At 44.6% G+C, this 13,824-nt stretch overlaps 2 long non-coding RNA genes across 3 annotated transcripts; one reads left to right on the top strand and one right to left on the bottom strand.

Annotated features, from left to right (window-relative positions):
- The first annotated feature begins 6,338 nt into the window (after positions 1 to 6,338).
- LOC147377268 (uncharacterized) lies at positions 6,339 to 9,321 on the top strand. 2 transcript variants are annotated; one of them, XR_015136442.1, is made up of 3 exons: positions 6,339 to 7,482; positions 8,713 to 8,872; positions 9,182 to 9,321. It is a non-coding gene; the product is annotated as an uncharacterized LOC147377268 (long non-coding RNA). The 2 variants fall into 2 exon arrangements; XR_015136443.1 differs by having other exon boundaries at positions 6,619 to 7,305.
- LOC147377267 (uncharacterized) lies at positions 7,499 to 13,764 on the bottom strand. The gene is made up of 2 exons (XR_015136445.1): positions 13,626 to 13,764; positions 7,499 to 8,775 (listed from the first exon to the last, which is right to left on the bottom strand). It is a non-coding gene; the product is annotated as an uncharacterized LOC147377267 (long non-coding RNA).
- Between the last annotated feature and the right edge of the window lie 60 nt (positions 13,765 to 13,824).

Here is a 13,824-nt window from a genome sequence, read left to right as displayed (position 1 = left end):
TCTTTTGGGAATCACGTAGAATGGTCTGTGGTTTTTGCTCTAATTTCTTCTTCGTCTTTGACTGGTTGGGAGTCAACGATTGGGAAACATGAATTGTAGTTAGAACATTCAGGATCAGTAAGAGCTTTTAAAAATTTTGGTAGTTTTCTTTGGCAGAGGGGTTTAAAAAATCATGTATTATGCTTCACTGACCCTCTTAAAATTATACAGCCTTTTAATTTAATAGCACTTGAAGAGTGGTGATAGCTGCTCCCCTTCTCCCATCCGTAGCAAAGAAGTTTGGTGAGCAGCTAATACGCAGTTAATACTGTTTGATTGTCATAAACTAGGAGATGTTGTTCAGTTGCTAAGTTGCAATTAGGAGTGGTTCTCCAAAACAAGTTACAGAGTTAAATGTTTCTGCACCCAGATAATTCTTGCTAGCCTTCTTCCAATGTGTATTTTGCCTACAGTCTACAACCGTAAGTCGCCAGGCATTTTGCCTTTCTCTTAGTTGCAGCATGTGGGACCTAGTTCCCTGACCAGGGATCACACACCAGTCCCCTTGCATTGGGAGCGCAGAGTCTTAGCCGTTGGATCACCAGGGAAGTCCCCTATAACTTGCCTTTTTTTGATAAGAACTTATTACATAAGCTACAATTATCAGGCTTCCCTGGTAGCTCAGCTGGTAAAGAATCCACCTGCAATTCAGGAGACCCTGGTTTAATTCCTGGGTTGGGAAGATCTCCTGGAGAAGGGATAGGCTACCCACTCCAGTATTCTTGGGCTTCCCTGGTGGCTCAGCTGGCAAAGAATCCACCTGCAATTCAGGAGACCCTGGTTTAATTCCTGGGTCGGGAAGACCCCCTGGAGGAGGGATAGGCTACCCACTCCAGTATTCTTGGGCTTCCCTGGTGGCTCAGCTGGTAAAGAATCCATCTGCAATTCAGGAGACCCTGGTTTAATTCCTGGGTCGGGAAGACCCCCTGGAGGAGGGATAGGCTACCCACTCCAGTATTCTTGGGCTTCCCTGGTGGCTCAGCTGGTAAAGAATCCACCTGCAATTCAGGAGACCCTGGTTTAATTCCTGGGTGGGGAAGATCTCCTGGAGAAGGGATAGGCTGCCCACTCCAGTGTTCTTGGGCTTCCCTGGTGGCTCAGCTGGCAAAGAATCCACCTGCAATTCAGGAGACCCTGGCTTAATTCCTGGGTCGGGAAGATCTCCTGGAGAAGGGATAGGCTGCCCACTCCAGTGTTCTTGGGCTTCCCTGGTGGCTCAGCTGGTAAAGAATCCACCTGCAATTCAGGAGACCCTGGTTTAATTCCTGGGTTGGGAAGATCTGGAGAAGGGATAGGCTACCCACTCCAGTATTCTTGGGCTTCCCTGGTGGCTCAGCTGGTAAAGAATCCACCTGCAATTCAGGAGACCCTGGTTTAATTCCTGGGTGGGGAAGACCCCCTGGAGAAGGGATAGGCTACCCACTCCAGTGTTCTTGGGCTTCCCTGGTGGCTCAGGTGGTGAAGAATCCACCTGCAATGCGGGAGACCTGGGTTCAATCCCTATGCTGGGAAGGTCTGCTGGAGGGGGACATGGCTACCCATTCCAGTATTCTTGCCTGGAGAATCCCATGGACAGAAGAGCCTGGTGGGCTGAGAGGAGCGTGGCAGGCTGCAGTCCGTGGGGTCACAAAGAGTCGGACACGACTGAGCGACTTTCACATAGGGCTTCCCTGGTGGCTCAGATGGTAAAGAATCTGCCTGCAGCGTGGGAGACCTGGGGTTGATCCCTGGGTTGGGAAGATCCCTGGAGGAGGCATGGCAGCCCACTCCAGTATTCTTGTCTGGAGAATCCCTATGGGCAAAGGAGCCTGGAGAGCTACCGCCCATGGCGTTGCAGAGAGTCAGATACGACTGAATGACTAAGCACTATTGCATAAGCTACAATTATCAGGATTATCCCAAATATTACTTATAGCTTTCTGTTCACTTAAAATTTTGTTTTAAGGTCATGGATCTATTTTTTATTCGGAATGCTTTCTTCCCCTCTCAGAATCTGGTTTGTCTGAAATCTAAACTCCATAAAGCCTTCCCTGTTGACTTTGGCTACCCAGGACCTCCAAGTTTCCTGGCTACTAACCACACAATTTCCTGAATGATGTATCCTCATATTTTGTTATTTCAGTCATTCTTCGCCTCCCAGGGATGGTCAGACTGTTTTCTGAATTCCTCATGGTCCTAAGCATGAAGTGGCCACTTGACTAAACAGGTCCCCGAATGGTTACACCTTCTTCGCAGAAGCCTTAGGACATGTGTCCTTCGTTTCTTAAGTTTCTACAGTGCCTTTGATGACTTCCTATGGAGTTCTTATATATATATATATATTTAAATTTATCTTAAATTGGAGGATAGTCGCTTTGCAGGGTTGTGGGTTTGTGCCGGGCAACAGTGCGGATCCGCTGTGTGTATGCTTACTCCTCAGCCGAACTCCCCTACTGTGCATCCCGCCGTCTGGGTCGTCACAGAGCACCAGGCTGAGCTCCCTGTAGTAAGGAATTCTTACATGGATTGAAACGCCAAGAGGTCGTCCTAACCCACCTTTTCCTGTTGTGCCTGGAGCTCTGACAGACCTACTTTACCACTTTTTACAAAATGCTCATAAAATCAACATGGGGACTGAGGGGTTTCCCTGCGGGTCCAGTGGTGAAGACGCTGCACCTCCACGGCAGGGGATGCAGGTCGACCCTGGTCAGGGAGCTCCGATCCTGTGTGCCATACAGCGTGGCCAAGAGAAAGAAAGGAAGGCATCTTTCTGATCTTATATTTATATGTTCTTACGTAAAGTAAAAGAACTTTGATTACTCGTACTCAAAGTCCAATATTCAAATATTGACAGTTATCATTCTTGTCAATCATTATTTGACAATATTCAAAATAAGGTAGATGGCATTCTGTGCACTTTTATTTTATAAAATGTACACTGAGGATTCCCTGGTGGTCCAGCAGTTAAGATTCTGAGCTACCACTGCAGGGAGTGTGGGTTCAATCCCTGCTTGGGGAACTAAAATCTCATATGCCACTCCATGTGGCCAAAAAAAAAAAAAAAAAAGTGAACTGCTTCAATTTTTGCTGCTAAGTTTTTTATTTTAAAAGACTATAGAAGTTAAAAATAATTGAAGCAATGCCCCAAAAATATTAAGGCAACTCTCCCCCTTCAGCACTTTCCCCAACCCTCTTTTGCCTAGAGGTAAGAAAAAGAAATGCAGAAAAGCAAAATGGCTGTCAGGGGAGGCCTTACAAATAGCTGTGAAAAGAAGAGAAGCAAAAAGCAAAGGAGAAAAGGAAGGATACACCCATTTGAATGCAGAGTTCCAAAGAATAGCAAGGAGAGATAAGAAAGCCTTCCTCAGCGATCAATGCAAAGAAATAGAGGAAAACAACAGAATGGGAAAGACTAGAGACCTCTTCAAGAAAATTAGAGATACCAAGGGAACACTTCATGCAAAGATGGGCTCAATAAAGGACAGAAATGGTATGGACCTAACAGAAGCAGAAGATATTAAGAAAGAGGTGGCAAGAATACACAGAAAAACTGTACAAAAAAGATCTTCATGACCCAGATAATCACGATGGTGTGATCACTCACCTGGAGCCAGACATCCTGGAATGTGAAGTCAAGTGGGCCTTAGAAAGCATCACTATGAACAAAGCTGGTGAAGGTGATGGAATTCCAGTTGAGCTATCTCAAATCCTGAAAGATGATGCTGTGAAAGTGCTGCACTCAATATGCCAGCAAATTTGGAAAACTCAGCAGTGGCCACAGGACTGGAAAAGGTCAGTTTTCATTCCAATCCCAAAGAAAGGCAATGCCAAAGAATGCTCAAACACCGCACAATTGCACTCATCTCATACGCTAGTAAAGTAATGCTTGAAATTCTCCAAGTCAGGCTTCAGCAATACATGAACCATGAACTTCCTGATGTTCAATCTGGTTTTAGAAAAGGCAGAGGAACCAGAGATCAAATAGCCGACATCTGCTGGATCATCGAAAAAGCAAGAGAGTCCACAAAAGAAACAGCTGCTTTATTGACTGTGCCAAAGCCTTTGACTGTGTGGATCACAATAAACTGTGGAAAATTCTGAAAGAGATGGGAATACCAGACCATCTGACCGGCCTCTTGAGAAATCTGTATGCAGGTCAGGGAGCAACAGTTATAACTGGACATGGAACAATAGGCTGGTTCCAAATAGGGAAAGGAGTACGTCAAGGCTGTATATTGTCACCCTGCTTATTTAACTTATATGCAGAGTACATCATGAGAAATGCTGGGTTGGAAGATGCACAAGCTGGAATCAAGATTGCCGGGAGAAATATCATTAACCTCAGATATGCAGATGACACCACCCTTATGGCAGAAAGTGAAGAGGAACTACAGAGCCTCTTGATGAAAGTGAAAGAGGAGAGTGAAAAAGTTGGCTTAAAGCTCAACATACAGAAAACTAAGATCATGGCATCCAGTCCCATCACTTCATGGGAAATAGATGGGGAAACAGTGGCTGACTTTATTTTTCTGGGCTCCAAAATCACTGCAGATGGTGGCTGCAGTCATGAAATTAAAAGACACTCCTTGGAAGGAAAGTTATGGCCAACCCAGACAGCATATTAGAAAGCAGAGACATTACTTTGTCAACAAAGGTCTATCTAGTCAAGGCTATGGTTTTTCCAATAGTCAAGTATGGATGTGAGAGTTGGACTGTGAAGAAAGCTGAGTGCCAAAGAATTGATGCTTTTGAACTGTGGTGTTGGAGAAGACTCTTGAGAGTCCCTTGGACTGCAAGGAGATCCAACCAGTCCATCCTAAAGGAGATCAGTCCTGGGTGTTCTTTGGAAGGACTGATGTTGAAGCTGAAACTCCAATACTTTGGCCACCTTATGTGAAGAGCTGACTCATTTGAAAAGACCCCAATGCTGGGAAAGATTGAGGGCAGGAGAAGGGGATGACAGGATGAGATGGTTGGATGGCATCACTGACTCAACGGACATGGGTGGACTCCGGGAGTTGGTGATGGACAGGGAAGCCTGGCGTGCTGCGGTTCATGGGGTCGCAAAGAGTCGGGCACAACTGAGTGACTGAACTGAACTTACCTGACATACTGAACAGTTTGGTATGCTGCTGCTGCTGCTGCTAAGTCGCTTTAGTTGTGTCCGACTCTGGGAGACCCCATAGACGGCAGCCCACGAGGCTCCTCTGTCCACAGGATTTACTAGGCAAGAATACTGGAGTGGGTTGCCATTTCCTTCTCCAACAGTTTGGTATGCATCTCTTCAGACAACATAATATTCTGCCACTTGATTTTCTTATCTAACAGATCATGGATCTCTCCCACTCTTTTTAGTGGTCACAGGGTTGAAACTTTTTTTTTAATTAGAGTATTGTTGATTTACAATGCTGTGTGAGTTTCAGCAAAATGAGTCAGTTATACATATATCCGCTCTTTTACATTCTTTTCCCACATTGGCCATTACAGAGTATTGGGTAGAGCTCCCTGTGCTACACAGCAGGTTCTTACTGGTTATCTGTTGTATTTTATGTACAGCAGTGGTATTTGTCCATCCAGGCTCCCAAGTTACCCTCCCTCCCTTGCCCCTGGTAAACGTGAGTCTGTTTCCGTAACTCTGTTTTGTAGAAGTCCGTTTGTACCCTGTTTTTCCATCCCACGTAGAGGTGACGTCAAGAATGTCTTTGTCTTTCTTCAGTGGGCATGACAGTCTCTGGGCCCACCTGTGTCTCGGCACACGGCGGTATTCTGTCTCTTTATGGCTGAGCGGTGTCCCGCTGTCTGTCTGTCACGCACCGCCTGTAGCCAGTCCTCTGCTCTTGGACATTTAAGCCGCTCCCGTGTCCTGGCTGTCGGGAGCAGTGCTGAAGTAGGCGCTGGGTGTGTGTATCTTTGTGAACCATCGTTTTCTCAGACGTGCCCAGGAGTGGGATGGCTGGATCACACGGCAGTTCTGTTTTTAGGCTTTTAAGGACCCTCCGTGCCGTTCTCCACAGCGGCTGTGCCAGTTCACGCTCCACCAGCAACGCAGGAGGGTTCCCCATTCTCTAGACCCCCCAGTCCATGGGGTCACAAAGGATCAGGCATGACTGAGCCACTTTCACTTTCTCCAGCATTTATTGTTTGTAGATTTTTTGATGGTCATTCTTCTTTTTTAATTTACACTTTTTATTTTGCATCAGGGTACAGCTGATGAACAAGGTTGTGATGGTTTCAGGTGGACAGTGACGGGAGTCAGCCACACACGCATCCATTCTCCCCCAAATGCCCCTCCCTGCCAGGCTGCCATATAACATAGACCAGGTTCCCTGTGCTATACAGCAGGTCCTTGTTGCTTATCCATTTTAAATGCAGCAGTGTGCACACATCCATCCCAAACTCCCTAACTATCCCTCGCCCCCATCCTCCCCGCCGGCAAATGTAAATTTGTTCTCTGTGAGTCACTGTTTTGTTAGTAAGTTCATTTGTATCATTTCCTTTTAGGTCCCACATATTAATGTAAGGGCTGTCGTGTGGTGTTTCCCTTCTCTGTCTGACTCCTCCACTCAGTGTGACCATCTCTAGGTCATCCGTGTTGCTGAAATGGCATTGGTGGCCATTCTGCCTGGTGTGAGGTGATGCCTCACTGTAGCTTTAATTTACATTTCTCTTATAATGAATGATGTTGAATGTCTTTTCTTGTGCTTTATAGCCATATGTATGTCTTCTTTGGAGAAATGTCTGTTTAGAGTTTGCATCCTTTTCTTTTTGACCCTTCCCTGCAGCTCATGGGGTATTAGTTCCTCAGCCAGGGACTGAACCCACGCCCTCGGCAGCGGAAGTGTGGACTCCTCTAACCACTGGAATTCCCTTCTGCCCATTTTTTTTATTGATTTTTTTTTTGTTTTTGGATATTGAACTGCATGAGATATTTATGCATTTTGGAGATTGATCCCTTATCAATTACTTCATTTGCAAATATTTTCTCCCATACTGAGGGTTGTCTTTTCATTTTGTTTATGGTTCCCTTTGCTGTGTAAAAGTTTTTACTTAGGTTTCATTTGTATATTTTTGTTTTAATTTTCATTACTGTAGGGGGTAATGTAGGGAGATGGTGAAGGACAGGGAAGCCTGGCGTGCTGCAGTCCATGGGGTCACAAAGAGTTGGACACGACTGAGCGGCTGAACAAGTGCAGGAGGTGGATCAGAAAAGACCTTGCTGTGATCTGCGTCAGAGTGTTCGGCCTGCTTTCCTCCTCAGAGTTCTATAGTATCCAGCCTTCCATTCAGGTCTTTAATCCATCTTGAGTTTATTTTTGTGTATGGTGTTAGGAGTGTTCTACTTTTATGCTTTTATATGTAGCTGTCTAGTTTTCCCAGCACCACTTACTGAGGAGACTGTTCTCTGAAATTCTTAAGTGTTATTCCATTGAGGATTTTTATGAGATCAACTGAATACTCTTTTAGGTAAGTCTCTTTTGTATTTTCCATCTTTTATAGTAAAGAATGTGTACACCCGCCTCCTCATCTTTTAAGGAGTTTGGTGTGATGTTAGCTGAGACTGATCTCCCACCAAGAAGCCATTTTCCGAAAAGTCCTAGGGCTCATCTAAATTTCTGATTGCTGACGCGGGGAACATGCCTATTCCGGTAGAGACCGAGCGCATTTATAAAGGCATCTTTGTAAAACTGGGCTTTCCCGCTGGCTCAGATGCCACCTGCAATGCAGGAGACTCCAGCTACAGACTTACCGTGAGGCACACTCCTTTTTTTTTTGTTTGGCTGAGTGTGCAGTTTGTGGGATCTGTCGCAACCAGGGACTGAACGATGCCCCCTGGGATGGAAGTGTGCAGTTCCGACCACTGGACCACCACAGAATTCCCTGAAGCACACTCTTGAGTACTGGTGCCTAACATGCAATCTGAAAGGATGCAAGTGAACAGAGCAAAAATACACTTCAAAGGCACACCTACTCATATAAGCTCCATCATACTTTATAGTTTTGGTGATATTATACATCCCATGTACTGTGGTAAGATAACCTAGGCTAGAAAACTGATAACCAGAATGCCAGTTTATTGATGACCGTGAAGACAAATTGCAAAGAGGAATAGACTACTCATGTCTGCGAGTTGGAATATATATTCTCTCCTATGAAAAAGCCTGGAAACTAAGTTGAAATGCTATTGTAAGTTGGCTTGGTCATTACGAACTTAGACTAGGAGGTGTGATATTCCATCCATGACTTTGTCAGGGACGTGTGTGGGCACGAGAGACTAGATCTCGCACTTCTGCAGGCCAAGGCGCCCCTCCCCACGCCCCAGCAGTGCGAACGTACAACCGTTTGACTCCACTCCTCCCAGACTTCATGTACACTCCTCTGTTAAGAGCCCGCCACGCCATTATACTCACACTCACCAACTCAATAGACATGAGCCTGAGCAAGTTCTGGGAGATCGAGAAGGACAGGGAAGCCCAGGGTGCTGCAGTCCACGGGGTCGCAAAGAGTCGGACACAACTGAGCGACTGAACAACAGATGATAGCCGTGTTTTCCAATTACAAAGAAAAGTGTTTACAAATGTGTTTTTTAAAAATTCTTATTTTGATACAATTTCAGACTTATAGAGAGATTATAAGAAGAGTACTAAGGATTCCCCAAGTGTTGATATCTTCCCCTTTGTTTTATCTTCCCTCCAGTCTCTCAATGCGATGGTCCAAAACTCTGCTGAATGTAAATCCTCAAGAACGGCAAGAGCAGATCTGAGGAATATAAAAATCATTTGACGAATCAGAAACCCTTCTGATTTACTTTTTTGGCTGGGCTGTGAGGCATGTGGAATCTTAGTTCCCTGACCAGGTACTGAACCTGTGCCCCCTGCAGCGGAAGCGTGGAGTCGTAACCACTGGAAGCTCCAGTGAAGTCCCTACCCTGTTTCTTTCCTTGTCTACATTTAGAATGTGGATGCCATTCCAAATCTTTGTTATGAACACAAGAACAAACCTCCAATACTGAAATTAATGTGGTATTTATAGTGAAAGGTCATTACCTTAGAATGCATTCTTCAAATCTGTAAGCCCAAGATATTAAAAAAAGAATTTAAAATATGTTTATGTATAGGTGCAAATCTCCCTGTGATAGTCTGTTTGCCTTTTTACTGTCTTCCAGCTGCAGCAGATGAAGGCGATGCAGGCAAACAGGATCATTTGATTTTTTATTATTTCCTGAAACCTCTCTAAGATAACCTTTGCAGATTAACTTTGTTCTTTGTGTAAAATAAAATTAGTCTCCCAAAAGCCACTAAAAAATGCTTGGTCTCCAGCCTTCTCTTTAGGACTCTAATTCTGTATGTTGCAATAGGGCACTATTTATTGTGTTACAGAAAGGTTTCTTTTACCATCTTTTATTTTTTGTATTTTTTATAGAATCTGCTGTTATATTAAGTAAGACACTAATATAAGTCAGACACTAAAGGAAAGTCCCTACTGTTAACTCTGAAGCCAGGTTTTCCTCCAAAACTGGCCTTGTCTTGACTGAATTTTATTTCTAATGTAAAATAGGTCTTTCCTTACAAAAAGCCTAGATTGATCAACCAACCTAGATTGGGTACCAACTTATCAGTATTACACCAGGAATAAAAAGCTTCCCTGGTGGCTTAGATGGTAAAGAATCTGCCTGCAGTGTGGGAGACCTGGGTTCGAACCTTGGGTTGGAAGATCCCTGGAGAGGGCATAGCAACCCACTCCAGTATTCTGGCCTGGAGAATCCCATGGACAGAGGAGCCTGGCGGACTACAGTCCCTGGGGTAGCAAAGAATCGGACATGACTACACAGAGCAGAGACAGAAGGTATTCTTCCAAATGCTGGGGGAGAAATTCAGGGCTTTCAGGATATTCAAACCGGGTCTACAGGTCTTGTGAAGATTTTTTGATTTCGGTGGACTGTGGGCTTGGGGCTTGACGTTGTCTACCAAGAATGCACATACAAGAGGGCCAGCAAGGTCTGCCTACCTCTCCTTAAGTCAAAATGCTTTTCCCTCTTAGATCTGGAACCCAGATCACTTTTTATCAGCAAAAATATGCATAGTATTCCCTGTGGATAAATGTTCACATTCTTTTCAGTTCAGAGCAATGATGGTAAAGATGATGAAAGAACTTGGGAGGAGAATCGATACACAGAGCAAGAAATCATTATTAAAAAAATTTCCTATTATGTTTTATTACAGGATATTGAATACAGTTCCTTACGTTATACAGTAGGGCCTTGTTTGCCCATTCTATATGTGATAGTTTGCATCTAACATCTACTGATTCCAAACTCCCAATCCATCCTTCTCCCATACTGCCCCGCCCCTGCAACTACAAGTCTGTTCTCTATGTCTGTGAGTCTGTTTTATTGAAAAATTCATTTTTACTTATTATTTATTTATTAAGTGGGCCTTATGAAGCATAACAACACACAAAGCTAGTGGAGGTGATAGAGTTCCAGTGGAGCTATTTCAAATCCTGAAAGATGATGCTGTGAAAGTGCTGCACTCAATATGCCAGCAAATTTGGAAGACTCAGCAGTGGCCACAGGACTGGAAAAGGTCAGTTTTCATTCCAATCCCAAAGAAAGGCAATGCCAAAAAATGCTCAAACTACCGCACAATTGGACTCATCTCACACGCTAGTAAAGTAATGCTCAAAATTCTCCAAGCCAGGCTTCAGCAATAAGTGAACTGTGAACTTCCAGATGTTCAAGCTGGATTTAGAAAAGGTAGAGGAACTAGAGATCAAATTGCCAACATCCGCTGGATCATTGAAAAACCAAGAGAGTTCCAGAAAAACATCTGCTTTATTGACTATGCTAAAATCTTTGACTGTGTGGATCACAACAAACTGGAAAAATTCTTCAAGAGATGGGAATACCAGACCACTTTACCTGCCTCCTGAGAAATCTGTATGCAGGTCAAGAAGCAACAGTTAGAACCGGACATGGAACAGACTGGTTTCAAACTGGGAAAAAAGTATGTCAAGGCTGTATATTGTCACCCTGCTTATTTAATTTAAATGCAGAGTACATCATGCAAAATGCCAGGCTGGATGAAGCACAAGCTGGAATCAAGATTGCTGGGAGAAGTATCAATAACCTCAGATATGCAGATGATACCACCCTTATGGCAGAAAGCAAGGAACTAAAGAGCTTCTTGAAAGAGGAGAATGAAAAAGTTGGCTTAAAACTCAACATTCAGAAAACTTAAGATCATGGCATCTGGTCCCATCACTTCATGGCAAATAGATGGAGTAACAATGGAAACAGTGAGAGACTTATTTTTGGGGGCTCCAAAATCACTGCAGATGGTGACTGCATGAAATTAAAAGATGCTTGCTCCTTGGAAGAAAAGCTGTGACCAACCTAGACAGCATATTAAAAAGCTGAGACATTACTTTGCCAACAAAGGTCTGTCTACTCAAAGCTATGGTTTTTCCCGTGGTCATGTATGGATGTGAGAGTTGGACCATAAAGAGAGCTGAGCGCTGAAGAACTGATGCTTTTGAACACTGTGTTGAAGACTCTTGAGAGTCCCCTGGACTGCAAGGAGATCCAACCAGTCCATCCTAAAGGAAAGCAGTCCTGAATATTTATTGCAAGCACTGAGGCTGAAGCTGAAACTCCAATACTTTGGCCACCAGATGTGAAGAAGTGACTCACTGGAAAAGACCCTGATGTTGGGCAAGATTGAAGGCAGGAGGAGAAGGGGATGACAGAGGATGAGATGGTTGGATGGCATCATCAACGAGATGGACATGAGTTTGAGGAAGCTCTGGGAGTTGGTGATGGACAAGGGAAGCCTGGCATGATGCAGTCCATGCGGTAGCAAAGAGTTGGACACAACTGATCGACTGAACTGATTATTTATTTTTGGCTGTTCTGAGCAGTATGTGGGATCTTAGTTCTCCAACCAAGGATCAATCCCCCCACCCCCTTGCATTGGGAACACAGTCTTAACCAATGGACTGCCAGGGAAGCCTGTATGTCATATTTTAGATTCCCCATGTAAGTGATATCATATGGTATTTGGTTTTTTCTTTCTGACTTACTTCACTTAGTACGATCATCTCTTGTTGTTGCAAAATCCATGTTGTTGCAAAATATTCGCATTATAGGAGTCCCAGAAGAAGAGAGAGAAAGGGCCCGAGAAAAATATTTGAAGAGCTAATAGCTGAAAAGTACCTAACCTGGGAAAGGAAACAGTCACACAAGTCTGGAAGTGCTGTCCAGGAGATTAACCCACAGAGATATCCACCAAGATACAATGTAACCAAAAGGACAAAAATTGAAGATTGAGAATATTAAAAGCAACAAATAATATACAAAGGAATTCCCATAAGGCTATCAGCTGATTTTACAGCAGAAACTCTGCAGGTCAGGAAAAGAGTGGCACAATACTTAAAGGAGGAAAACCTACAGCAAAGCATACTCTATCCAGAAGACTCTTATTCAGATTTGATAGAGAAAAAAAACCTTACAGATAAGCAAAAAGAATTCAGCACCACCAAACCAGCTACAGTAGAGGAAGTTCTGTACCCAAAGGGATCTAATGTAATCCCTAGTAGCTGCTATTAACATAAGGGCATTTTGCATAATGGTTTATTTCTCTCTAAAAACGTGTGCATAAACGATCTTGATGTTTGCAACAGCCTAGTGAACTTGGTAGGGCCCTGCATCATCTCCACTGGGCAAACAAGGAAACTGCAACACAAGGAAACATATCCACCATCATTACTGTTCTATAAGACACACAGATACGCATAAGATACATCCTGTTTTACAGAGAAATTTTGAGGAACAGAAATTTTTATTTTTCATCACAGCTATCTGAAGGTTTAAAAGGAAAATGTTTTGTTTTGGTAATGCATATATGATATCCTATATACTGGAAGGCAGTAGGTTATCATAGGGGTTCTCTGGTGGCTCAGGTGGTGAAGCGTCTGCCTGCAATGCGGGAGACCGGGGTGCGATCCCAGGGTGGGGAAGATCCCCTGGAGAAGGAAACGGCAACCCACTCCAGTACGCTTGCCTGGAAAATCCCACGGAGGAGCCTAGTGGGCTGCAGCACATGGGGTCGCAAAGAGTCAGACACGGCCGAGCGATAGGTTCTAAACCAGCTTTACCACAAAAGCTAAAGGAACTTGTCTAGGTGGAGAAGAAAAGGCCACAACTAGAAACAAAATTATGAGAGGGAAAAGTTTATATTCTTGCTTTGCTGGTAGAAAAAGGTGGGGAAGGGGGCCTTACACGGTAAATCACAGAGAGTGATGCAAAGGCGAGCTGGTAATCTTACTTATGAGGGTAATCAAAACATAGAAGAGGGTTCAGTGCGAAAAGCAGTAAGGCCTGGTGATTGCAACGATAGCAGGAGGCGATGCGAGGAGAAAGAGCTAGGCGAGCTGTGTCGCGCTGTGCTGCAACTACTGGGGGCCATCCGGGAGGTGAAGCCGGTGAGCTTGATTAGGCTACGACCTCCTCTTCTTCTTGGCTGTCTTGAGCCGGGGGCGTCATACTCGCCGAATGCAGGTCTACTTCGAAGCCTCGGTCTAGCCAACTGATAACCATGCTCCAAACTCACCTCTCTGGGGTGCCCACCGAAACCACGCAGTCCCCTACTTCAGGCAGGACTTCCAGCGCGCACGTCCAGAGCTTAACACTGCCACCGCTTTCCGGAGCGCTGCGTCCTGCGCATGCGCAGCCCCTCGACCACCCCCCCCAACCCCCACCCCCACCCCGCGCCCTTCCCTACGACCTACCCCGCCCCCTTTCCGCCCTAT

The sequence above is a fragment of the Bos grunniens genome, chromosome 2 (assembly GCF_055505025.1).
Source record: "Bos grunniens cultivar Pamir isolate PY7600 chromosome 2, Bosgru_T2T1.0, whole genome shotgun sequence".
NCBI lineage: Eukaryota > Metazoa > Chordata > Mammalia > Artiodactyla > Bovidae > Bos > Bos grunniens.
This window is presented reverse-complemented; position numbering and strand designations above follow the sequence as displayed.